This window comes from Macaca nemestrina, chromosome 15 (assembly GCF_043159975.1).
Source record: "Macaca nemestrina isolate mMacNem1 chromosome 15, mMacNem.hap1, whole genome shotgun sequence".
NCBI classification, from domain to species: domain Eukaryota; kingdom Metazoa; phylum Chordata; class Mammalia; order Primates; family Cercopithecidae; genus Macaca; species Macaca nemestrina.
The window spans coordinates 59,805,578-59,830,744 of record NC_092139.1 but is presented as its reverse complement, the minus strand read 5'-3'; the positions used below and the strand labels follow the sequence as shown (position 1 = coordinate 59,830,744).

The window sequence follows — 25,167 nt, the reverse complement described above, 5'->3', positions numbered from 1 at the left end:
AGTGTAACATATATAATGTTCCTGCTGCCTCTCACCACATTATGTTCAAGGAAGATGATTCCAATCACAGGAATAATTCCTCTTGTTAAATGTATTTCCTGGGATCTTTTCCAATTTTACACTTCAAGATTTTTGATGTAATGAAATCGATTGCAACCTGATTGCTTTCTATTTCTCCTATTTTATAGTCAATGCTTAGCCATTTTTTCTTCTAGGTTTTTGTTTTGTTTTGTTTTGTTTTTTAAACTCTTTAATCTTCCTGTAATTTACTTTGGCTTGCATCAGAAGATGAGGTTGTAAATTGCAGTCACCCTAGTGAGTTTCCTAAATGCCATTTATTGCTTGCGATTCATTTTACAGCCAGTGATTAACAGTTGAATTAGTACTGTTCCAACAGATCATACCTCTTATCTTGTTTACCTCTGTTCCAGTGCCCAGCCAATAGAAGGTAGCCAATATTTATTGAAAGTACATGAGAATGGTTTTAATATGTTCGCTTTGTTTTTGAATCTCCCCAGCACCTAGAAGTGTAGCACACAGTGGGGTCTTTAATCTTCTGATGAATTAATGAGCTGAAAGATCTGACACTAGGGGACTGCAGTTTTGCTTTTTCTCTGCAACCAGAATGACCTTTTAAAAATTATTACCATGTCACTTTTTAGCTTACCATCCTTTAATGGCCTCCCATTTTGTTGAGACTGAACCCAAGTTCCTTACTGGACCTCTGACCTCGTCTTTGACAGTCTCTGATCTCGTCACTCTGGTCCCTCTCTCTCATGGTGCTGAAGCTGTTATTGGAAAGGGGTCCTGATCCAGACCCCAAGAGAGGGTTCTCGGATCTCACACAAGAAAGAATTCCAGGGCCAGTCCATAGACTAAAGTGAAAGCAAGTTTATTAGGAAAGTAAAGGAATGAAGAATGGGTACTCCGTAGAGCAGCCCCGATGGGTGCTGGTTGCCCAAGTTTATGGTTATTTCTTGATTATATGCTACACTAGGGTTGACATTTGTAAACTGCCATGGCGCTGGTGGGAGTGTAGTAGTGAGGACAACCAGAGGTCACTCTCATCGCCGTCTTGGTTTCAGTGGATTTTGGGCAGCTTCTTTACTTCAACCTATTTTATTAGTAAAGTATTTATTACCTGTATCGTGTACCGACCTCCTGTCTCATCCTGTGACTAAGAATACCTAAACCATCTGGGAATGCAGCCCAGGAGGTCTCAGCCTCATTTTACCTAGTCCCCATTCAAGATGGAGTTGCTCTGGGTCAAATGACTGGCAATGCCACATTGACCTTTTTTTTCCTGTTCCCAGAACATTCTAAGCTCTTTGCTTGTTTTGGCCCAGGCCTTTGCACTGGCAGTTTCCACTGCCAGGAATACTGTCCTGTGACTTGTTACTATCACCTATGTCCAAGCTGAAACATGACCTCCTTGGGTTCTCTTCCTGACCACCCTGTCTGATCCTGACCCCTATCCTACCCCATCTGGCTGGTTACTCTCTGTCACATTTCCCTGTTTTATTGTCTAATCGGCACTCATTGATATTTGACTTTATAAGTCCATTTACTCATTTGTTGTCTGTCTTCTCCACTAGAACATAAGCTCCCTGAGGGCAGGGATTTTGTCTGCTCTGGATGATGTCTGTCTCCCTCTCGAAGGCCAACACATCTTGTGCTGTTAGAGCAGAGATAGGCAGCCTTTACAAGATCTATGAGATCCACCTGATCTGACTTGAGTCTCAATTCCCCATAATTGTATCCGTTTTTATCTCCTATGCCCCATATTGTCCCCATTTGTGCTCCCACTGAAAGAATATTTAAGTGCTTTCCAGAAGCTGGAGGGGGTGGGGTGAGGGAGGATGCTGTGGGAGAAGACACTGTGAACCAGACCAAGGCCACATAGCAAGGGCCTCATATGCATATTAAGAATTTGGTTTCAAGAGCAATGAGAAGACAGATTTGCATGGTGAAAATAGAGTCCTGCTTGTAGAGAATAAAGGTGTGGGAAGATTGGGAGGAGACACAGGGAGAAAATCTGGAGGCTCTTCTGGAAATGGAGATGAGAGATGCAGGGTACCTGGACTTGGTCAGTAACAGTACAGATGGAGGAAAGTATGTGGATTCAAGAGACATTCAGAAGGCAACAGTTGTAGAGAAAAATGTTTGTTTGTTTTTGAGACAGTCTGTCACTCTGTTGTCCAGGCTGGGGTGCAGTGGTGCGATCTCGACTCACTGCAACCTCCGTCTCTTGGGTTCAAGCGATTCTCATACCTCAGCCTTTGGAGTAATTGGGACTATAGGCACCTGCCAACACACCGGGGTAATTTTTTGTATTTTAGTGGAGACAAGGTTTCACCATGTTGCTCAGGGTAGTCTTGAATTCCTGAGCTCAGACAGCCCACCCAACTCAGCTTTCCAAAGTGCTAGGATTACAGGCATGAGCCACTGTCACCCAGGCTGGAGTGCAGTGGCCGGATGAGCTGAATTGACTTTATTTTTCATTTGCAAAATATTTATTGAGGATCGACTCTGCACCAGGCAGTGGATTATCAATGGTGAGGAAAGAAAAGTCTCTTAGGGCATTCTATCTAGTGTAGTAGAGACACATTAACGAAACAACCAGAAAAATAAATATAAATGGAAAATCTGAATAAGTTACAAGGAAAAATGCTAAGTGTTATGAGAATTTATGACAGCGAGTCCTCATCTAGCCTGGGGGAGAGTCAAGGAAGTCCTTCCTTGGGTCATTCTGAAGGATGCATTTGAGTTAGCCAGATGAAGAAGAGAGGGTAGGAATCGGAGTGAGGGAGGCCTGCCGGAAAGAGGGAACAGCATGAACAAAGGCTTGAGCTGGAGGAATATTGGCCATTTGGATAAACTGAAGACCAGCATGGCTAAGGAAAGAAAAGAGAAGAATGGCAATGAGCTTAGAGAGGTTGCAGGAAACAATCAGCATGATCAAAGTTTTATAGGTCATATAAATGATCTTGGTCTTTTTTTTTATTATTATTATACTTTATGTTCTAGGGTACATGTGCACAAAATGCAGGTTTGTTACATATGTATACATGTGCCATGTTGGTGTGCTGCACCCATTAACTCGTCATTTACATTAGGTATATCTCCTAATGCTATCCCTCCCCTCTTCCCCCCCCCCTCCACAAAAGGCCCCGGTGTGTGATGTTCCCCTTCCTGTGTCCAAGTGTTCTCATTGTTCAATTCCCACCTATGAGTGAGAACATGCGGTGTTTGGTTTTCTGTTCTTGTGATATTTTGCTGAGAATGATGGTTTCCAGTTGCATCCATGTCCCTACAAAGGACATGAACTCATCCTTTTTTATGGTTGCATAGTATTCCATGGGGTATATGTGCCACATTTTCTTAATCCAGTCTGTCATTGATGGATATTTGGGTTGGTTCCAAGTCTTTGCTATTGTGAATTGTGCCGCAATAAACATATGTGTGTATGTGTCTTTATAGCAGCATGATTTATAATCCTTTGAGTATGTACCCAGTAATGGGATTGCTGGGTCAAATGGTATTTCTACTTCTTCATCCTTGAGGAATCGCCACACTGTCTTCCACAATGGTTGAACTTGTTTACAGTCCCACCAATAGTGTGAAAGTGTTCCTATTTCTCCACATCCTCTCCAGCACCTGTCATTTCCTGACTTTTTAATGACCGCCATTCTAACTGGTGTGAGATGGTATCTCATTGTGGTTTTGATTTGCATTTCTCTGATGGATAGTGATGATGAGCATTTTTTCATGTGTCTGTTGCGTGTATAAATGTCTTGAGAAATGTCTGTTCATATCCTTTGCCCACTTTTTGATGGGATTGTTTGTTTTTTTCTTGTAAATTTGTTTGAGTTCTTTGTAGGTTCTAGGTAGTAGCCCTTCGTCAGATGAGTAGATTGCAGAAAATTTCTCCCATTCTGTAGGTGGCCTGTTCATTCTGATGGTAGTTTCTTTTGCTGTGCAGAAGCTCTTTAGTTTAATTAGATCCCATTTGTCAATTTTGGCTTTTGTTGCCATTGCTTTTGGTGTTTTAGACATGAAGTCCTTGCCCATGCCTATGTCCTGAATGGTATTACCTAGGTTTTCTCCTAGGGTTTTTATGGTTTTTGGTCTAACATTTAAGTCTCTAATCCATCTTGAATTAACTTTTGTACAGGGTGTAAGGAAGGGATCCAGTTTCAGCTTTCTACTTATGGCTAGCCACTTTTCCCAGCACCATTTATTTAATTGGCAATCCTTTCCCCATTTCTTGTTTCTGTCAGGTTTTTCAAAGCTCAGATGGTGGTGGATGAGTGGTATGATTTCTGAGGGCTCTGTTCTGTTCTGTTGGTCTGTATCTCTGTTTTGGTACCAGTACCATGCTGTTTTGGTTATAGTAGCCTTGTAGTATAGTTTGAAGTCAGGTAGCATGATCCCTCCAGCTTTGTTCTTTTGACTTAGGATTGTCTTGGCGATATGGGCTCTTTTTTGGTGCCATATGAACTTTAAAGTAGGTTTTTCCAATTCTGTGAAGAAAGTCATTGGTAGCTTGATGGGGATGGCATTGAATCTATAAATTACCTTGGGCAATATGGCCATTTTCACGATATTGATTCTTCCTATCCATGAGCATGGAACGTTCTTCGGTTTGCTTGTGTCCTCTTGTATTTCATTGAGCATGGTTTGTAGTTCTCCTTGAAGAGGTCCTTCACATCCCTTGTACGTTGGATTCCTAGGTATTTTATTCTCTTTGAAGCAATTGTGAATGGGAGTTCATTCATGATTTGGCTCTCTATTTGTCTGTTATTGGTGTATAAGAATGCTTGTGATTTTTGTACATTGATTTTGTATCCTGAGACTTTGCTGAAGTTGCTTATCAGCTTAAGGAGACTTTAGGCTGAGATGATGGGATTTTCTAAATATACAATCATGTCATCTCCAAAGAGAGACAATTTGACTTCCTCTGTTCCTATTTGAATATGCTTTATTTCTTTCTCTTGCCTGATTGCCCTAGCCAGAACTTCCAATACTATGTTAAATAGGAATAGTGAGAGAGGCCATCCTTGTCTTGTACCAGTTTTCAAAGGGAATGCTTCCAGTTTTTGCCCATTCAGTATGATATTGGCTGTGGGTTTGTCATAAATAGCTCTTATTATTTTGAGATATGTTTCATCAATACCGAATTTACTGAGAGTTTTTAGCGTGAAGAGGTGTCAGATTTTATCAGAGGTCTTTTCTGCATCTATTGTGATAATCATGTGGTTTTTGTGATTGTTTCTGTTTATGTGATAGATTACCTTTATTGATTTGTGTATGTTGAAGCAGCCTTGCATCCCAGGGATAAAACTGACTTGATTGTGGTGGATAAGCTTTTTGATGTGCTGCTGGATTTGGTTTGCAGTATTTTATTGAGGATTTTTTTATCAGTGTTCATCAGGAATGTTGGCCTGAAGTTTTCTTTTTTTGTTGTATCTCTGCCAGGTTTTCATATCGGGATCATGCTGGCCTCATAAAATGAGTTAGTGAGGAGTCCCTGTTTTTCCATTGTTTGGAATAATTTCAGAAGGGATGGTATCAGTTCCCATTTGTACCTCTGGTAGAATTCGGCTGTGAATCCAGCTGGTGCTGGGTTTTTTTTGGTTGGTAGGCTATAAATTACTGCCTCAATTTCAGAACTTGTTATTGTTCTATTCAGGGATTCGACTTCTTCCTGGTTTAGTCTTGGGAGGGTGTATGTGTCCAAGAATTTATCCATTTCTTGTAGATTTTCTAATTTATTTGTGTAGAGATATTTATAGTATTCTCTGATGATAGTTTGTATTTCTGTGGAATCAGTGGTTTTATCCCCTTTATCATTTTTTTATTGTGTCTATTTGATTATTTTCTCTTTCTTCTTTATTAGTCTGGCTAATGGTCTATTTTGTTAATCTTATCCAAAAAACAGCCCCTGGATTCGTTGATTTTTTGAAAGGTTTTTCGTGTCTCTATCTCCTTCAGTTCTGCTCTGATCTTAGCTATTCCTTGTCTTCTGTTAGGTTTTGAATTTTCTCTTGCTTCTCTACTTCTTTTAATTGTGATGTCAATTTTAGATCTTTCCTGCTTTCTCCTGTAGGCATTCAGAACTGTAAATTTCCCTCTAAACACTGCTTTAGCTGTGTCCCAGAAATTGTGGTAAGTTGTGTCTTTCTTCTCACTGGTTTCAAAAAACTTATTTATTTCTGCCATGATTTTGTTATTTACCCAGTAGTCATTCAGGAGCAGGTTGTTCAGTTTCCATGTAGTTGTGTATTACTGAGTGAGTTTCTTAATCCTGAGTTCTTATTTGATTGCACTGTGGTCTGAGAGACTGTTTGTTATGATTTCCGTTCTTTTGCATTTGCTGAGGAGTGTTTTACTTCCAATTATGTGCTCAATTTTAGAATAAATGTGATGTGGTGCTAAGAAGAATGTATATTCTATTGATTTGGGGTGGATAATTATGTAGATGTCTATTAGATCCCTTTGGTGCAGAGCTGAGTTCAAGTCCTGAATATCCTTGCTGATTTTCTGTCATTGATCTGTCTAATATTGACAGTGGGGTGTTAAATTCTCCCACTCTTATTGTGTGGGAGTCTAAGTCTCTTTGTAGGTCTCTATGAACTTGCTTCATGAATCTGGGTGCTCCTGTATTGAGTGCATATATATTTATGATAGTTAGCTCTTGATGCATTGATCCCTTTACCATTATGTAGTTCCCTTCTTTGTCTTTTTTTAATCTTTGTTTGTTTAAAGGCTGTTTTTTTCAGAGACTAGGAATGCACCCCTGTGTGTTTTGCTTTCCTTTTGCTTGGAAAATTTTCCTCCATCCCTTTATTTTGAGGCTACTTGTGTCTTTCCACATGAGATGGGTCTCCTGCATACAGCACACCAAATGATCTTGACTCTATCCAATTTGCCAATCTGTGTCTTTTAATTGGGGTATTTAGCCCATTTGCATTTAAGATTAATATTGATATGTGTGAATTCGAGCCTGTCATTATGGTGCTAGCTGCTAATTTGGCCCATGTGATGATTCAGTTTCTTCATAGTGTTGATGGTCTTTACAATTTGATATGTTTTGGCAGGGGCTGGTACTGGTTTTGCCTTCCCATATTTAGTGCTTCCTTCAGGAGCTCTTTAAGTCATACCTGCTGGTGACAGTATCTTCAGCATTTGCTTGTCTGTAAAGGGTTTTATTTCTCCTTCACTTATGAAGAAAAAACTGTGGGAAAATGACATTTATGTTTTTCTTTCCTAGAGAGCATAGGTCTTCCTTCCTCCAACTTTTTATTATACATCACCTATACACACATATGTAAATACATCTATATAATCAATTTATAGTATCTACTTGAGTATTGAATATGAGATGGTACTGAGATTTAGCAGGGTTAGAATAACATTAGAAGCAAAATCGGAAATGATCACGATAACACTGTGAGTCATGTCTACTTTGTATATTCTTGCCGTTCAAAATTAATAAATTACTTTTTAACTTAATAACTAAACCAATTACAACTTTTTTGTAAATTATAAAAGGGAGTCTTTCTTGTCATCTTCATTAATTATATACAATGTTACCACTACTGAATTTTAAGTAATATTAATATTAACATAATAAAATATCCTATATTTAGTCTTACTATCCCTCATTTTTATTCGTGTTTATAGTGGAACATCTGTTTGGCTGAAATTTTAAACTGCCTGCACTAAAATAGGCTAACAAATGTCATTTAACACTTAGTATAACTGAAAGTACTAAGTCTAAAAATTTGTCATAATAAAACAAGGTGATATTTACATCACTAAAAAAAACTACATAAGTTGTATAAACATAATTCATTTTTTTGGTTTAAGTGGGTTATATAATATTTTATTTATTTATTTTCATGTTCTTTTTTTCGGTTTTTTTTTTTTATTATACTTTAAGTTTTAGGGTACAGGTGCACAACGTGCAGGTTTGTTACATGTGTATACACGTGCATGTTGATGTGCTGCACCCATCAACTCGTCAGCACCCATCAACTCGCCATTTACATCAGGTATAACTCCCAATGCAATCCCTCCCCTCTCCCCCCTCCCCATAATAGGCCCCGGTGTGTGATGTTCCCCTTCCAGAGTCCAAGTGATCTCCTTGTTCAGTTCCCACCTATGAGTGAGAACATGCGGTATTTGGTTTTCTGTTCTTGCAATAGTTTGCTGAGAATGATGGTTTCTAGCTGCATCCATGTCCCTAGAAAGGACACAAACTCATCCTTTTTTATGGCTACATATTATTCCATGGTGTAAATGTGCCACATTTTCTTAATCCAGTCAGTCACTGATGGACATTTGGGTTGATTCCAAGTCTTTGCTATTGTGAATAATGCTGCAAAAAACATACGTGTGCATGTGCCTTTATAGCAGCATGATCTATAATCCTTTGGGTATATACCCAGTTATGGGATGGCTGGGTCATATTAGCACAGTCCTGGCCCTGCCCTGCCTTGGCCCTATGCTTTCCTGGCCCTGCCTTGCCTGCCCTGGTCCTGCCTTGGCCCTACTCTAGCTTTGACCGTGCGCTGGCCCTACTTTGGCCTTCACCCTAGCCTTGCCTGGGCAGTGTGCTGGACCTGGCCATAGCACAGACCTGGTTGTGGCCCTGGCCCTGCCATGGCCCTGTCCCAGACCCTAGCCCTGCCAGGTACCTGTCCTGGCCCTGCTCTGGGCCTGGCTTTGTCCTTAGTTCTTAGATGACCCTGGCCCTGACCCTGCCCTTGCCCTGGCACTGGCCTTGGACATATCCGTGGTCCTAACCCCGGCCCTGCCCTGGAGCTGTCACTGTCTTGGCCCTGCCTTGGCCCTGGCCCTGGCCCTGCCACAGCCATAGACCTGCCCTGGTTGGTCAAGCCCTGCCTTTACCCAGTGCTACCCTGGGCCTGCTCCACCCTGCCCTGGCTCTGCCCTGCCTTTGGCCCTGCCCTGAACCCGCCTTGGCCCTCACACTGGCCCTAGTGCAAACCTGGTCCTTGCTCTGGCCTTGGCCCTGCATTGACCACTGCTCCTGACCCTGGTCGTGACATGGCCATGGCCCTGCCAATGATCCTAACAGTCCTGGCCCTGGCCCTGTCTTGGCCCTGTCCTGGCCCTGACCCTGGCCTGACCAGACCCTGGCCCTGAAGTGGATTTGAAGGTATCCTGTCCCTGGTTTAATCTTGCTCTGCCTTCGCGCGTCCCTCTCCTGGCCCTACCATGGCCCTGCCCCTTCCCTGGCTCTGCCCTGGTCTTGTGCTTACCCTGAGCGAGAACTTGACCCTGCCCCAGCCTTGTCCCAAACCTGGCCATGGCCCTGCCCCTGCCCTGGGCCGGCGCTGGCACTGGCGTGGACCCTGGACCTGGCTCTTGACTACTTAAGGCCATACCCTGGCCCAGACCTCCTCCTGACCCTGTCCTGGCCCTAATTTGCGCTGACCCTATCCTGGCATGCTATTCTGGCCCCACCCCTGACCCTGTCTCTGTCCTGGCCTTAGCTAAGTTGGCCATGGCCGTGTTCCTGACATTGCCCTTTCCTGGTCCTGGCCCTGGCCCTGCCCCGGCCCTGGTCTGAACCCCGGCCCTGCAATGGACCTGCCTTGGCCCTGCCTATACCCTGCCTCTGGCCCTACCTCTGCCCTGGCCATACCCTTGCTCTGGCCTGGAGTCTGATCCTGGTCCTTGTCCTGCCCCAGCTGTGGCCCTGGCCCTGCCCTGCCTGTACCCTGTTCTATCCTGCGCTGGCCCTGCCGTTGCCTGGTCTTCCTCTTGCCCTGCCCTAGCCTGCCTTGCTTGTTCCCTAGATCTGCCCCGGCCTTTGCTCTTGTCTTGGTTCTAGCACTGAGTCAGCCGTGGACCTTCCCTGACCTTGCCTCAGCCCTGGCACTGCCCTGGCCTTGCCTTGGCATTTGCCCTACTCTCTCTAATGCCTGGCTCTGGTCCTGCCTTGCTCTGCTCTTGTTCTGTCGTGGCACAGCCCTGGCCCTGGCCCTGGTCCTGCCCTTATGCAGGCGTGACCCTGCCACTGCTCTGGCTTTGACCTGGACCTTGGCCATACAGTGACCCTGCCTTGACCCTTTCCTGGCCCTGGCCTGGAACGTGGCCTTGCCAAGGACTCGCCCTGGCTCTGTCATGGCCCTGGCATTTTCTTGGATTTGGATGTGTCCTGTCCCTTATTTGCCCCAGCCCTTCCCTGGCTCTGCCCTTCCACTTCTCTGGGGTAGGGGGACAGGGTCAGGACCAGGCCAGGGCAGGGTCAGGACCAGGGTAGGGCCTTGGTAAGGCCTGAAGATGGGAAGGGCTAGGGCAGCAGCAGGGCCAGGGAAGGGTGTTAAGTTGAGGCTCTTAATGCTACCTCCCCTCGCATCTTCCTCTAGGCTTTTGTGGCTTTGCCCGACCAGCTGCTCTGTGCCAGGAGGAGGAGGAGACACCTGGAGCCTGTGACACCACGGCTTGCCTCGCTGAGGGTGGGTGGCAGTGACGGAGACTGCAGCGTGCTAGAACGGTAGGAGAGTGACCACGCTAGGAGGTCAGGCGGCTGCAGCCAGGGTTGGGGGTGAGGCTTACAGCGATGGCCGGGCTGCGGCAGTGGCCAGGTGGTAGAAGCCTTGTAGGGTGGGCTGTTGCATTGGCAATGGGCCTGGCTTTGCCCTGCCACTGCCGTGGACCTGGCCCTGTACTGCCCTGCCTTGCCCTGGCCCTGCCCTACCCTACTGTTACGTGGACTGTGTCGGCCCTGCCCTGCTCCGATCCCATCCTGGTTTTGCCTTTGCACTGGCCTTTCCCTGAACCTGTGCTGGCCCGGCCTTGGCTCTGGCCCTGCATCTTGTCCTGACCCTGGTCCTGTCATGGCACTGGCCCTGCTAGTGGTCATGGTCCTGCTCCTGTTCTGGCCTTGACCTGGCCTTGGACGTGTCCTGGCCCAGATTTGTTCTGGCCCTGCCTTGGCCCATCCCTGCCCAAGCCCCACCGTGGCCCTGCCTGTTGTGCCCTCTCCTGGCACTGACTTTGCCCTGTCATGGCTCAGTGGTGCCATTGACCTGCCTTACACTGCCCTGGTTGTGCCCTGGCCCTGCCTGGCACTGGCCTCTCCCTGGACCTACTCTGACCCTGCCTTGGCCTTTGCCCTGTCCTCCCTATGGCCTGGCCCTGGCCTTGTTCTGGCTTAGCCCGGGCCCTGGCCCTAGCCCTGGTCCTACCGTATCCCTGGCCTTGCCCTTATCCAGACCCTGCCCCTGCCTCTGCCCTGGCCCTGGCCTGGAACCTGGTCCTGTCAAGGACTTGGCCTGACTCTGCCATGGCCCTGGCCCTGCTCTGCCTTGGTCCTGGCCCTGACCCAGACGCTTTCCTGGCTGTGCCCTTGCCATGGCCTTTCCCTGGCCCTGAGTTGGCAGTGGTCTGCCCCTGGTCTTGCCACCACCCTACCCTGCCATGCACTGGATGTGTCATCAGCCTGCCCTGGCCCTACCTTGTCCCTCACCCTAATCTTCGCTAGGCCCTGCTCTGGACCTGGCCCTAACCCAGACCTGGCCCTGACCCTGGCCCTGGCCTTTGTCCTTCATAGCCCTGGCCCTGAAGTGGACTTGGAGGTGTCCTGGCCCTGGAGTGACCTGGCTCTGCCTTGGCCTGTCCTTGTCCTGTCCCTACCATCACCTTGCCCTATTCTGCCCTATCCTAGTACTGACCCGGCTGTGGCATTGCCCTGCCCTACGCTGCCTTGGCTGTGCCCTGGCTCGATTCCGGCCCTGGCCCCGCCCTGTGCATGCCATGACACTACCTCAGACTTGGCACTAGCCTGGTCCTTTCCTGGCATCAGCCCTGCAGTTTCTATGGACCGCCTTTTGTCGTGTCCTGCACTGGCCATTCCATGCCCTGCCCTGCCCTGACTCAGCCCTGGCCTTGGCATTGCCCTTGGTCCTGCCATATTTCTTGCCCTGTCCCTATCCTGGCCTTGGCCCTGACCCTTACCTTGCTCTGGCCCTGCCCTTGCCCTTAGGCAGCCCCTGGCCCTGTCATGGACCTGCCCTGGACCTGTCCTGGCCCTGGTCCTGCCCTGCTTCAGACTTTGCCCTGGTTCACCCCTGGCCTTGACCGTGAAATGCCTGACCCTACCCTGGACTTGCACTGCCCTGGCCCTTGCCCTGACTATGGTCCTGTCACTGGAGAAGCCCCCGCCCTGTTGCTCGTCTTCCCATGGCCCAGACCCTGCCTTGGCCCTGCCCTGACACTGTCCTGGACCCTGGCTGTGCCAAGAACCTGCACTGTTGTTGCCCTTGTTTTGCTCCTGTCCCGAACCTGGTCCTGCTCAGGCCATGGCCATGGCCCTGTCCCTGCCCTGGCTGTTCCCTGGCCCTGCTCAGGTCTTGGCACTGTCCTGGCCCTGCCCTGCCTTGGCCCTATGCTATCCTGGCCCTGCCTTGCCTGCCCTGGTCCTGCCTTGGCCGTACTCTAGCTTTGACCCTGCGCTGGCCCTACTTTGGCCTTCACCCAAGCCTTCCCTGGGCACTGTGCTGGACCTGGCCATAGCACAGACCTGGTTGTGGCCCTGGCCCTGCAATGGCCCTGTCCCAGACCCTAGCCCTGCCAAGTACCTGTCCTGGCCCTGCTCTGGGCCTGGCTTTGTCCTTGGTTCTTAGATGACCCTGGCCCTGCCCCTGCCCCTGCCCTTGCCCTGGCACTGGCCTTGGACATGTCCGTGGTCCTAACCCCGGCCCTGCCCTGGAGCTGTCACTGTCTTGGCCCTGCCTTGGCCCTGGCCCTGGCCCTGCCACAGCCATAGACCTGCCCTGGTTGGTCATGCCCTGCCTTTACCCAGTGCTACCCTGGGCCTGCTCCACCCTGCCCTGGCTCTGCCCTGCTTTTGGCCCCGCCCTGACCCCGCCTTGGCCCTCACACTGGCCCTAGAGCAAACCTGGTCCTTGCTCTGGCCTTGGCCCGGCATTGACCACTGCTCCTGACCCTGGTCGTGCCATGGCCCTGGCCCTGCCAATGATCCTGATAGTCCTGGCTCTGGCCATGTCTTGTCCCTTTCCTGGCCTTGGCCCTGGCCTGACCCTGGCCCTGAAGTGGATTTGAAGGTATCCTGTCCCTGGTTTAATCTTGCTCTGCCTTCGCCCGTCCCTCTCCTGGCCCTACCATGGCCCTGCCCCTTCCCTGGCTCTGCCCTGGTCTTGTGCTTACCCTGAGCGAGAACTTGACCCTGCCCCAGCCTTGTCCCAGACCTGGCCATGGCCCTGCCCCTGCCCTTGGCCGGCGCTGGCACTGGCATGGACCCTGGACCTGGCTCTTGGCTACTTAAGGCCATACCCTGGCCCAGTCCTCCTCCTGACCCTGTCCTGGCCCTAATTTGCCCTGGCCCTACCCTGGCATGCTATTCTGGCCCCACCCCTGACCCTGTCTCTGTCCTGGCTCTAGCCAAGTTGGCCATGGCCGTGTTCCTGACGTTGCGCTTTCCTGGTCCTGGCCCTGGCCCTGGCTCTGCCCCGGCACTGCCCCGGCCCTGGTCTGAACCACGGCCCTGCAATGGACCTGCCTTGGCCCTGCCTATACCCTGCCTCTGGCCCTACCTCTGCCCTGGCCATACCCTTTACTCTGGCCTGGACTCTGATCCTGGTCCTTGTCCTGTCCCAGCTGTGGCCCTGGTCCTGCCCTGCCTGTACCCTGTGCTATCCTGGCCTGGCCCTGCCGTTGCCTGGTCTTGCTATTGCCCTGCCCTAGCCTGCCTTGCTTGTTCCCTAGATCTGCCCCGGCCTTTGCTCTTGTCTTGGTTCTAGCACTGAGTCAGCCCTGGACCTTCCCTGACCTTGCCTCAGCCCTGGCACTGCCCTGGCCTTGCCTTGGCATTTGCCCTACTCTCTCTAATGCCTGGCTCTGGTCCTGCCTGGCACTGCTCTTGTTCTGTCCTGGCACAGCCCTGGCCCTGGCCCTGGTCCTGCCCTTATGCAGGCCTGACCCTGCCACTGCTCTGGCTTTGACCTGGACCTTGGTCATACAGTGACCCTGCCTTGACCCTTTCCTGGCCCTGGCCTGGAACGTGGCCTTGCCAAGGACTCGCCCTGGCTCTGTCATGGCCCTGGCGTTTTCTTGGTTTTGGATGTGTCCTGTCCCTTATTTTCCCCAGCCCTTCCCTGGCTCTGCCCTTCCACTTCTCTGGGGTAGGGGGACAGGGTCAGGACCAGGCCAGGGCAGGGTCAGGACCAGGGTAGGGCCTTGGTAAGTCCTGAAGATGGGAAGGGCCAGGGCAGCAGCAGGGCCAGGGAAGGGTGTTAAGTTGAGGCTCTTAATGCTACCTCCCCTCGCATCTTCCTCTAGGCTTTTGTGGCTTTGCCCGACCAGCTGCTCTGTGCCAGGACGAGGAGGAGACACCTGGAGCCTGTGACACCACGGCTTGCCTCGCTGAGGGTGGGTGGCAGTGACGGAGACTGCAGCGTGCTAGAACGGTAGGAGAGTGACCACGCTAGGAGGTCAGGCGGCTGCAGCCAGGGTTGGGGGTGAGGCTTACAGCGATGGCCGGGCTGCGGCAGTGGCCAGGTGGTAGAAGCCTTGTAGGGTGGGCTGTTGCATTGGCAATGGGCCTGGCTTTGCCCTGCCACTGCCGTGGACCTGGCCCTGTACTGCCCTGCCTTGCCCTGGCCCTGCCCTACCCTACTGTTACGTGGACTGTGTCGGCCCTGCCCTGCTCCGATCCCATCCTGGTTTTGCCTTTGCACTGGCCTTTCCCTGAACCTGTGCTGGCCCGGCCTTGGCTCTGGCCCTGCATCTTGTCCTGACCCTGGTCCTGTCATGGCACTGGCCCTGCTAGCGGTCATGGTCCTGCTCCTGTTCTGGCCTTGACCTGGCCTTGGACGTGTCCTGGCCCAGATTTGTTCTGGCCCTGCCTTGGCCCATCCCTGCCCTGGCCCCACCGTGGCCCTGCCTGTTGTGCCCCCTCCTGGCACTGACTTTGCCCTGTCATGGCTCAGTGGTGCCATTGACCTGCCTTACACTGCCCTGGTTGTGCCCTGGCCCTGCCTGGCACTGGCCTCTCCCTGGACCTGCTCTGACCCTGCCTTGGCCTTTGCCCTGTCCTCCCTATGGCCTGGCCCTGGCCTTGTTCTGGCTTAGCCCGGGCCCTGGCCCTAGCCCTGGTCCTACCGTATCCCTGGCCTTGCCCTTATCCAGACCCTGCCCCTGCCTCTGCCCTGGCCCTGGCCTGGAACCTGGTCCTGTCAAGGACTTGGCCCGACTCTGCCATGGCCCTGGCCCAGACCCTTTCCTGGCTGTGCCCTGGCCATGGCCTTTCCCTGGCCCTGAGTTGGCAGTGGTCTGCCCCTGGTCTTGCCACCACCCTACCCTGCCATGCACTGGATGTGTCATGAGCCTGCCCTGGCCCTACCTAGTTCGTCACCCTCGTCTTCGCTAGGCCCTGCTCTGGACCTGGCCCTAGCCCAGACCTGGCCCTGACCCTGGCCCTGGCCTTTGTCCTTCATAGCCCTGGCCCTGAAGTGGACTTGGAGGTGTCCTGGCCCTGGAGTGACCTGGCTCTCCCTTGGCCTGTCCTTGTCCTGCCCCTACCATCACCTTGCCCTGTTCTACCCTGTTCTGCCCTGTCCTAGTACTGATCCGGCTGTGGCATTGCCCTGCCCTACCCTGCCTTGGCTGTGCCCTGGCTCGATTCCGGCCCTGGCCCCGCCCTGTGCATGCGATGACACTACCTCAGTCTTGGCACTAGCCTGGTCCTTTCCTGGCATCAGCCCTGCAGTTTCTATGGACCGCCTTTTGTCGTGTCCTGCGCTGGCCATTCCATGCCCTGCCCTGCCCTGACTCAGCCCTGGCCTTGGCATTGCCGTTGGTCCTGCCATATTTCTTGCCCTGTCCCTATCCTGGCCTTGGCCCTGACCCTTACCTTGCTCTGGCCCTGCCCTTGCCCTTACGCAGCCCCTGGCCCTGTCATGGACCTGCCCTGGACCTGTCTTGGCCCTGGCCCTGCCGTGCTTCAGACCTTGCCCTGGTTCTCCCCTGGCCGTGACCGTGAAATGCCTGACCCTACCCTGGCCTTGCACTGCCCTGGCCCTTGCCCTGACTCTAGTCCTGTCACTGGAAAAGCCCCAGCCCTGTTGCTCGTCTTCCCATGGCCCAGACCCTGCCTTGACCCTGCCCTGACACTGTCCTGGACCCTGGCTGTGCCAAGAACCTGCACTGTTGTTGCCCTTGTTTTGCTCCTGTCCCGAACCTGGTCCTGCCCAGGCCATGGCCATGGCCCTGTCCCTGCCCTGGCTGTTCCCTGGCCCTGCTCAGGTCTTGGCACTGTCCTGGCCCTGCCCTGCCTTGGCCCTATGCTCTCCTGGCCCTGCCTTGCCTGCCCTGGTCCTGCCTTGGCCGTACTCTAGCTTTGACCCTGCGCTGGCCCTACTTTGGCCTTCACCCTAGCCTTGCCTGGGCACTGTGCTGGACCTGGCCATAGCACAGACCTGGTTGTGGCCCTGGCCCTGCCATGGCCCTGTCCCAGACCCTAGCCCTGCCAGGTACCTGTCCTGGCCCTGCTCTGGGCCTGGCTTTGTCCTTGGTTCTTAGATGACCCTGGCCCTGCCGCTGCCACTGCCCTTGCCCTGGCACTGGCCTTGGACATGTCCGTGGTCCTAACCCCGGCCCTGCCCTGGAGCTGTCACTGTCTTGGCCCTGCCTTGGCCCTGGCCCTGGCCCTGCCACAGCCATAGACCTGCCCTGGTTGGTCATGCCCTGCCTTTACCCAGTGCTACCCTGGGCCTGCTCCACCCTGCCCTGGCTCTCCCCTGCCTTTGTCCCCGCCCTGACCCCTTCGCCCTCACACTGGCCCTAGTGCAAACCTGGTCCTTGCTCTGGCCTTGGCCCGGCATTGACCACTGCTCCTGACCCTGGTCGTGCCATGGCCCTGGCCCTGCCAATGATCCTAACAGTCCTGGCCCTGGCCCTGTCTTGGCCCTGTCCTGGCCCTGGCCCTGGCCCTGGCCTGACCCTGGCCCTGAAGTGGATTTGAAGGTATCCTGTCCCTGGTTTAATCTTGCTCTGCCTTCGCGCGTCCCTCTCCTGGCCCTACCATGGCCCTGCCCCTTCCCTGGCTCTGCCCTGGTCTTGTGCTTACCCTGAGCGAGAACTTGACCCTGCCCCAGCCTTGTCCCAGACCTGGCCATGGCCCTGCCCCTGCCCTGGGCCGGCGCTGGCACTGGCATGGACCCTGGACCTGGCTCTTGGCTACTTAAGGCCATACCCTGGCCCAGTCCTCCTCCTGACCCTGTCCTGGCCCTAATTTGCCCTGGCCCTACCCTGGCATGCTATTCTGGCCCCACACACCCCTGACCCTGTCTCTGTCCTGGCTCTAGCTAAGTTGGCCATGGCCGTGTTCCTGACATTGCCCTTTCCTGGTCCTGGCCCTGGCCCTGGCCCTGCCCCGGCCCTGCCCCGGCCCTGGTCTGAACCCCGGCCCTGCAATGGACCTGCCTTGGCCCTGCCTATACCCTGCCTCTGGCTGTACCTCTGCCCTGGCCATACCCTTGCCCTGGCCTGGACTCTGATCCTGGTCCTTGTCCTGCCCCAGCTGTGGCCCTGGCCCTGCCCTGCCTGTACCCTGTTCTATCCTGGGCTGGCCCTGCTATTGCCTGGTCTTGCTATTGCCCTGCCCTAGTCTGCCTTGCTTGTGCCCTAGATCTGCCCCGGCCTTTGCTCTTGTCTTGGTTCTAGCACTGAGTCAGCCCTGGACCTTCCCTGACCTTGCCTCAGCCCTGGCACTGCCCTGGCCTTGCGTTGGCATTTGCCCTACTCTCTCTAATGCCTGGCTCTGGTCCTGCCTGGCACTGCTCTTGTTCTGTCCTGGCACAGCCCTGGCCCTGGCCTTGGCATTGCCCTTGGTCCTGCCATATTTCTTGCCCTGTCCCTATCCTGGCCTTGGCCCTGACGCTTACCTTGCTCTGGCCCTGCCCTTGCCCTTACGCAGCCCCTGGCCCTGTCATGGACCTACCCTGGACCTGTCTTGGCCCTGGCCCTGCCGTGCTTCAGACCTTGCCCTGGTTCTCCCCTGGCCGTGACCGTGAAATGCCTGACCCTACCCTGGCCTTGCACTGCCCTGGCCCTTGCCCTGACTCTAGTCCTGTCACTGGAAAAGCCCCAGCCCTGTTGCTCGTCTTCCCATGGCCCAGACCCTGCCTTGACCCTGCCCTGACACCGTCCTGGACCCTGGCTGTGCCAAGAACCTGCACTGTTGTTGCCCTTGTTTTGCTCCTGTCCCGAACCTGGTCCTGCCCAGGCCATGGCCATGGCCCTGTCCCTGCCCTGGCTGTTCCCTGGCCCTGCTCAGGTCTTGGCACTGTCCTGGCCCTGCCCTGCCTTGGCCCTATGCTATCCTGGCCCTGCCTTGCCTGCCCTGGTCCTGCCTTGGCCGTACTCTAGCTTTGACCCTGCGCTGGCCCTACTTTGGCCTTCACCCTAGCCTTGCCTGGGCACTGTGCTGGACCTGGCCATAGCACAGACCTGGTTGTGGCCCTGGCCCTGCCATGGCCCTGTCCCAGACCCTAGCCCTGCCAGGTACCTGTCCTGGCCCTGCTCTGGGCCTGGCTTTGTCCTTGGTTCTTAGATGACCCTGGCCCTGCCGCTGCCACTGCCCTTGCCCTGGCACTGGCCTTGGACATGTCCGTGGTCCTAACCCCGGCCCTGCCCTGGAGCTGTCACTGTCTTGGCCCTGCCTTGGCCCTGGCCCTGGCCCTGGCCCTGGCCCTGCCACAGCCATAGACCTGCCCTGGTTGGTCATGCCCTGCCTTTACCCAGTGCTACCCTGGGCCTGCTCCACCCTGCCCTGGCTCTGCCCTGCCTTTGTCCCCGCCCTGACCCCTTCGCCCTCACACTGGCCCTAGTGCAAACCTGGTCCTTGCTCTGGCCTTGGCCCGGCATTGACCACTGCTCCTGACCCTGGTCGTGCCATGGCCCTGGCCCTGCCAATGTTCCTAACAGTCCTGGCCCTGGCCCTGGCCCTGTCTTGGCCCTGTCCTGGCCCTGGCCCTGGCCCTGGCCTGACCCTGGCCCTGAAGTGGATTTGAAGGTATCCTGTCCCTGGTTTAATCTTGCTCTGCCTTCGCGCGTCCCTCTCCTGGCCCTACCATGGCCCTGCCCCTTCCCTGGCTCTGCCCTGGTCTTGTGCTTACCCTGAGCGAGAACTTGACCCTGCCCCAGCCTTGTCCCAGACCTGGCCATGGCCCTGCCCCTGCCCTGGGCTGGCGCTGGCACTGGCATGGACCCTGGACCTGGCTCTTGGCTACTTAAGGCCATACCCTGGCCCAGTCCTCCTCCTGACCCTGTCCTGGCCCTAATTTGCCCTGGCCCTACCCTGGCATGCTATTCTGGCCCCACACACCCCTGACCCTGTCTCTGTCCTGGCTCTAGCTAAGTTGGCCATGGCCGTGTTCCTGACATTGCCCTTTCCTGGTCCTGGCCCTCGCCCTGGCCCTGCCCCGGCCCTGCCCCGGCCCTGGTCTGAACCCCGGCCCTGCAATGGACCTGCCTTGGCCCTGCCTATACCCTGTCTCTGGCTGTACCTCTGCCCTGGCCATACCCTTGCCCTGGCCTGGACTCTGATCCTGGTCCTTGTCCTGCCCCAGCTGTGGCCCTGGCCCTGCCCTGCCTGTACCCTGTTCTATCCTGGGCTGGCCCTGCTATTGCCTGGTCTTGCTATTGCCCTGCCCTAGTCTGCCTTGCTTGTGCCCTAGATCTGCCCCGGCCTTTGCTCTTGTCTTGGTTCTAGCACTGAGTCAGCCCTGGACCTTCCCTGACCTTGCCTCAGCCCTGGCACTGCCCTGGCCTTGCCTTGGCATTTGCCCTACTCTCTCTAATGCCTGGCTCTGGTCCTGCCTGGCACTGCTCTTGTTCTGTCCTGGCACAGCCCTGGCCCTGGCCCTGGTCCTGCCCTTATGCAGGCCTGCCCCTGCCACTGCTCTGGCTTTGACCTGGACCTTGGCCATACAGTGACCCTGCCTTGACCCTTTCCTGGCCCTGGCCTGGAACGTGGCCTTGCCAAGGACTCGCCCTGGCTCTGTCACGGCCCTGGCGTTTTCTTGGATTTGGATGTGCCCTGTCCCTTATTTGCCCCGGCCCTTCCCTGGCTCTGCCCTTCCACTTCTCTGGGGTAGGGGGACAGGGTCAGGACCAGGCCAGGGCAGGGTCAGGACCAGGGTAGGGCCTTGGTAAGACCTGAAGATGGGAAGGGCCAGGGCAGTGGCAGGGCCAGGGAAGGGTGTTAAGTTGAGGCTCTTAATGCTACCACCCCTCGCATCTTCCTCTAGGCTTTTGTGGCTTTGCCCGCCCAGCTGCTCTGTGCCAGGAGGAGGAGGAGACACCTGGAGCCTGTGACACCACGGCTTGCCTCGCTGAGGGTGGGTGGCAGTGACGGAGACTGCAGCGTGCTGGAACGGTAGGAGAGTGACCACGCTAGGAGGTCAGGCGGCTGCAGCCAGGGTTGGGGGTGAGGCTTACAGCGATGGCCGGGCTGCGGCAGTGGCCAGGTGGTAGAAGCCTTGTAGGGTGGGCTGTTGCATTGGCAATGGGCCTGGCTTTGCCCTGCCACTGCCGTGGACCTGGCCCTGTACTGCCCTGCCTTGCCCTGGCCCTGCCCTACCCTACTGTTACGTGGACTGTCTCGGCCCTGCCCTGCTCCGATCCCATCCTGGTTTTGCCTTTGCACTGGCCTTTCCCTGAACCTGTGCTGGCCCGGCCTTGGCTCTGGCCCTGCCTCTTGTCCTGACCCTGGTCCTGTCATGGCACTGGCCCTGCTAGTGGTCATGGTCCTGCTCCTGTTCTGGCCTTGACCTGGCCTTGGACGTGTCCTGGCCCAGATTTGTTCTGGCCCTGCCTTGGCCCATCCCTGCCCTGGCCCCACCGTGGCCCTGCCTGTTGCGCCCTCTCCTGGCACTGACTTTGCCCTGTCATGGCTCAGTGGTGCCATTGACCTGCCTTACACTGCCCTGGTTGTGCCCTGGCCCTGCCTGGCCCTGGCCTCTCCCTGGACCTGCTCTGACCCTGCCTTGGCCTTTGCCCTGTCCTCACTATGGCCTGGCCCTGGCCTTGTTCTGGCTTAGCCCGGGCCCTGGCCCTAGCCCTGGTCCTACCGTATCCCTGGCCTTGCCCTTATCCAGACCCTGCCCCTGCCTCTGCCCTGGCCCTGGCCTGGAACCTGGTCCTGTCAAGGACTTGGCCCGACTCTGCCATGGCCCTGGCCCAGACCCTTTCCTGGCTGTGCCCTGGCCATGGCCTTTCCCTGGCCCTGAGTTGGCAGTGGTCTGCCCCTGGTCTTGCCACCACCCTACCCTGCCATGCACTGGATGTGTCATGAGCCTGCCCTGGCCCTACCTAGTTCGTCACCCTCGTCTTCGCTAGGCCCTGCTCTGGACCTGGCCCTAGCCCAGACCTGGCCCTGACCCTGGCCCTGGCCTTTGTCCTTCATAGCCCTGGCCCTGAAGTGGACTTGGAGGTGTCCTGGCCCTGGAGTGACCTGGCTCTCCCTTGGCCTGTCCTTGTCCTGCCCCTACCATCACCTTGCCCTGTTCTACCCTGTTCTGCCCTGTCCTAGTACTGATCCGGCTGTGGCATTGCCCTGCCCTACCCTGCCTTGGCTGTGCCCTGGCTCGATTCCGGCCCTGGCCCCGCCCTGTGCATGCGATGACACTACCTCAGTCTTGGCACTAGCCTGGTCCTTTCCTGGCATCAGCCCTGCAGTTTCTATGGACCGCCTTTTGTCGTGTCCTGCGCTGGCCATTCCATGCCCTGCCCTGCCCTGACTCAGCCCTGGCCTTGGCATTGCCGTTGGTCCTGCCATATTTCTTGCCCTGTCCCTATCCTGGCCTTGGCCCTGACCCTTACCTTGCTCTGGCCCTGCCCTTGCCCTTACGCAGCCCCTGGCCCTGTCATGGACCTGCCCTGGACCTGTCTTGGCCCTGGCCCTGCCGTGCTTCAGACCTTGCCCTGGTTCTCCCCTGGCCGTGACCGTGAAATGCCTGACCCTACCCTGGCCTTGCACTGCCCTGGCCCTTGCCCTGACTCTAGTCCTGTCACTGGAAAAGCCCCAGCCCTGTTGCTCGTCTTCCCATGGCCCAGACCCTGCCTTGACCCTGCCCTGACACTGTCCTGGACCCTGGCTGTGCCAAGAACCTGCACTGTTGTTGCCCTTGTTTTGCTCCTGTCCCGAACCTGGTCCTGCCCAGGCCATGGCCATGGCCCTGTCCCTGCCCTGGCTGTTCCCTGGCCCTGCTCAGGTCTTGGCACTGTCCTGGCCCTGCCCTGCCTTGGCCCTATGCTCTCCTAGCCCTGCCTTGCCTGCCCTGGTCCTGCCTTGGCCGTACTCTAGCTTTGACCCTGCGCTGGCCCTACTTTGGCCTTCACCCTAGCCTTGCCTGGGCACTGTGCTGGACCTGGCCATAGCACAGACCTGGTTGTGGCCCTGGCCCTGCCATGGCCCTGTCCCAGACCCTAGCCCTGCCAGGTACCTGTCCTGGCCCTGCTCTGGGCCTGGCTTTGTCCTTGGTTCTTAGATGACCCTGGCCCTGCCGCTGCCACTGCCCTTGCCCTGGCACTGGCCTTGGACATGTCCGTGGTCCTAACCCCGGCCCTGCCCTGGAGCTGTCACTGTCTTGGCCCTGCCTTGGCCCTGGCCCTGGCCCTGGCCCTGGCCCTGCCACAGCCATAGACCTGCCCTGGTTGGTCATGCCCTGCCTTTACCCAGTGCTACCCTGGGCCTGCTCCACCCTGCCCTGGCTCTGCCCTGCCTTTGTCCCCGCCCTGACCCCTTCGCCCTCACACTGGCCCTAGTGCAAACCTGGTCCTTGCTCTGGCCTTGGCCCGGCATTGACCACTGCTCCTGACCCTGGTCGTGCCATGGCCCTGGCCCTGCCAATGTTCCTAACAGTCCTGGCCCTGGCCCTGGCCCTGTCTTGGCCCTGTCCTGGCCCTGGCCCTGGCCCTGGCCTGACCCTGGCCCTGAAGTGGATTTGAAGGTATCCTGTCCCTGGTTTAATCTTGCTCTGCCTTCGCGCGTCCCTCTCCTGGCCCTACCATGGCCCTGCCCCTTCCCTGGCTCTGCCCTGGTCTTGTGCTTACCCTGAGCGAGAACTTGACCCTGCCCCAGCCTTGTCCCAGACCTGGCCATGGCCCTGCCCCTGCCCTGGGCTGGCGCTGGCACTGGCATGGACCCTGGACCTGGCTCTTGGCTACTTAAGGCCATACCCTGGCCCAGTCCTCCTCCTGACCCTGTCCTGGCCCTAATTTGCCCTGGCCCTACCCTGGCATGCTATTCTGGCCCCACACACCCCTGACCCTGTCTCTGTCCTGGCTCTAGCTAAGTTGGCCATGGCCGTGTTCCTGACATTGCCCTTTCCTGGTCCTGGCCCTCGCCCTGGCCCTGCCCCGGCCCTGCCCCGGCCCTGGTCTGAACCCCGGCCCTGCAATGGACCTGCCTTGGCCCTGCCTATACCCTGTCTCTGGCTGTACCTCTGCCCTGGCCATACCCTTGCCCTGGCCTGGACTCTGATCCTGGTCCTTGTCCTGCCCCAGCTGTGGCCCTGGCCCTGCCCTGCCTGTACCCTGTTCTATCCTGGGCTGGCCCTGCTATTGCCTGGTCTTGCTATTGCCCTGCCCTAGTCTGCCTTGCTTGTGCCCTAGATCTGCCCCGGCCTTTGCTCTTGTCTTGGTTCTAGCACTGAGTCAGCCCTGGACCTTCCCTGACCTTGCCTCAGCCCTGGCACTGCCCTGGCCTTGCCTTGGCATTTGCCCTACTCTCTCTAATGCCTGGCTCTGGTCCTGCCTGGCACTGCTCTTGTTCTGTCCTGGCACAGCCCTGGCCCTGGCCCTGGTCCTGCCCTTATGCAGGCCTGCCCCTGCCACTGCTCTGGCTTTGACCTGGACCTTGGCCATACAGTGACCCTGCCTTGACCCTTTCCTGGCCCTGGCCTGGAACGTGGCCTTGCCAAGGACTCGCCCTGGCTCTGTCACGGCCCTGGCGTTTTCTTGGATTTGGATGTGCCCTGTCCCTTATTTGCCCCGGCCCTTCCCTGGCTCTGCCCTTCCACTTCTCTGGGGTAGGGGGACAGATCAGGACCAGGCCAGGGCAGGGTCAGGACCAGGGTAGGGCCTTGGTAAGACCTGAAGATGGGAAGGGCCAGGGCAGTGGCAGGGCCAGGGAAGGGTGTTAAGTTGAGGCTCTTAATGCTACCACCCCTCGCATCTTCCTCTAGGCTTTTGTGGCTTTGCCCGCCCAGCTGCTCTGTGCCAGGAGGAGGAGGAGACACCTGGAGCCTGTGACACCACGGCTTGCCTCGCTGAGGGTGGGTGGCAGTGACGGAGACTGCAGCGTGCTGGAACGGTAGGAGAGTGACCACGCTAGGAGGTCAGGCGGCTGCAGCCAGGGTTGGGGGTGAGGCTTACAGCGATGGCCGGGCTGCGGCAGTGGCCAGGTGGTAGAAGCCTTGTAGGGTGGGCTGTTGCATTGGCAATGGGCCTGGCTTTGCCCTGCCACTGCCGTGGACCTGGCCCTGTACTGCCCTGCCTTGCCCTGGCCCTGCCCTACCCTACTGTTACGTGGACTGTCTCGGCCCTGCCCTGCTCCGATCCCATCCTGGTTTTGCCTTTGCACTGGCCTTTCCCTGAACCTGTGCTGGCCCGGCCTTGGCTCTGGCCCTGCCTCTTGTCCTGACCCTGGTCCTGTCATGGCACTGGCCCTGCTAGTGGTCATGGTCCTGCTCCTGTTCTGGCCTTGACCTGGCCTTGGACGTGTCCTGGCCCAGATTTGTTCTGGCCCTGCCTTGGCCCATCCCTGCCCTGGCCCCACCGTGGCCCTGCCTGTTGCGCCCTCTCCTGGCACTGACTTTGCCCTGTCATGGCTCAGTGGTGCCATTGACCTGCCTTACACTGCCCTGGTTGTGCCCTGGCCCTGCCTGGCCCTGGCCTCTCCCTGGACCTGCTCTGACCCTGCCTTGGCCTTTGCCCTGTCCTCACTATGGCCTGGCCCTGGCCTTGTTCTGGCTTAGCCCGGGCCCTGGCCCTAGCCCTGGTCCTACCGTATCCCTGGCCTTGCCCTTATCCAGACCCTGCCCCTGCCTCTGCCCTGGCCCTGGCCTGGAACCTGGTCCTGTCAAGGACTTGGCCCGACTCTGC

The 25,167-nt window shown here is 55.6% G+C and overlaps 1 long non-coding RNA gene across 1 annotated transcript in view; it reads left to right on the top strand.

Annotated features, from left to right (window-relative positions):
• The window catches only part of LOC139358847 (uncharacterized), a 38,304-nt gene extending 13,664 nt beyond the window's left edge, over positions 1–24,640 (top strand). The window contains exons 2-5 of the long non-coding RNA XR_011614369.1: positions 10,404–10,531; positions 14,338–14,465; positions 20,310–20,437; positions 24,249–24,640. This is a non-coding gene — a long non-coding RNA (uncharacterized lncRNA). The remainder of the gene's footprint in view (positions 1–10,403; positions 10,532–14,337; positions 14,466–20,309; positions 20,438–24,248) is intronic.
• The last annotated feature ends 527 nt before the right edge of the window (positions 24,641–25,167 follow it).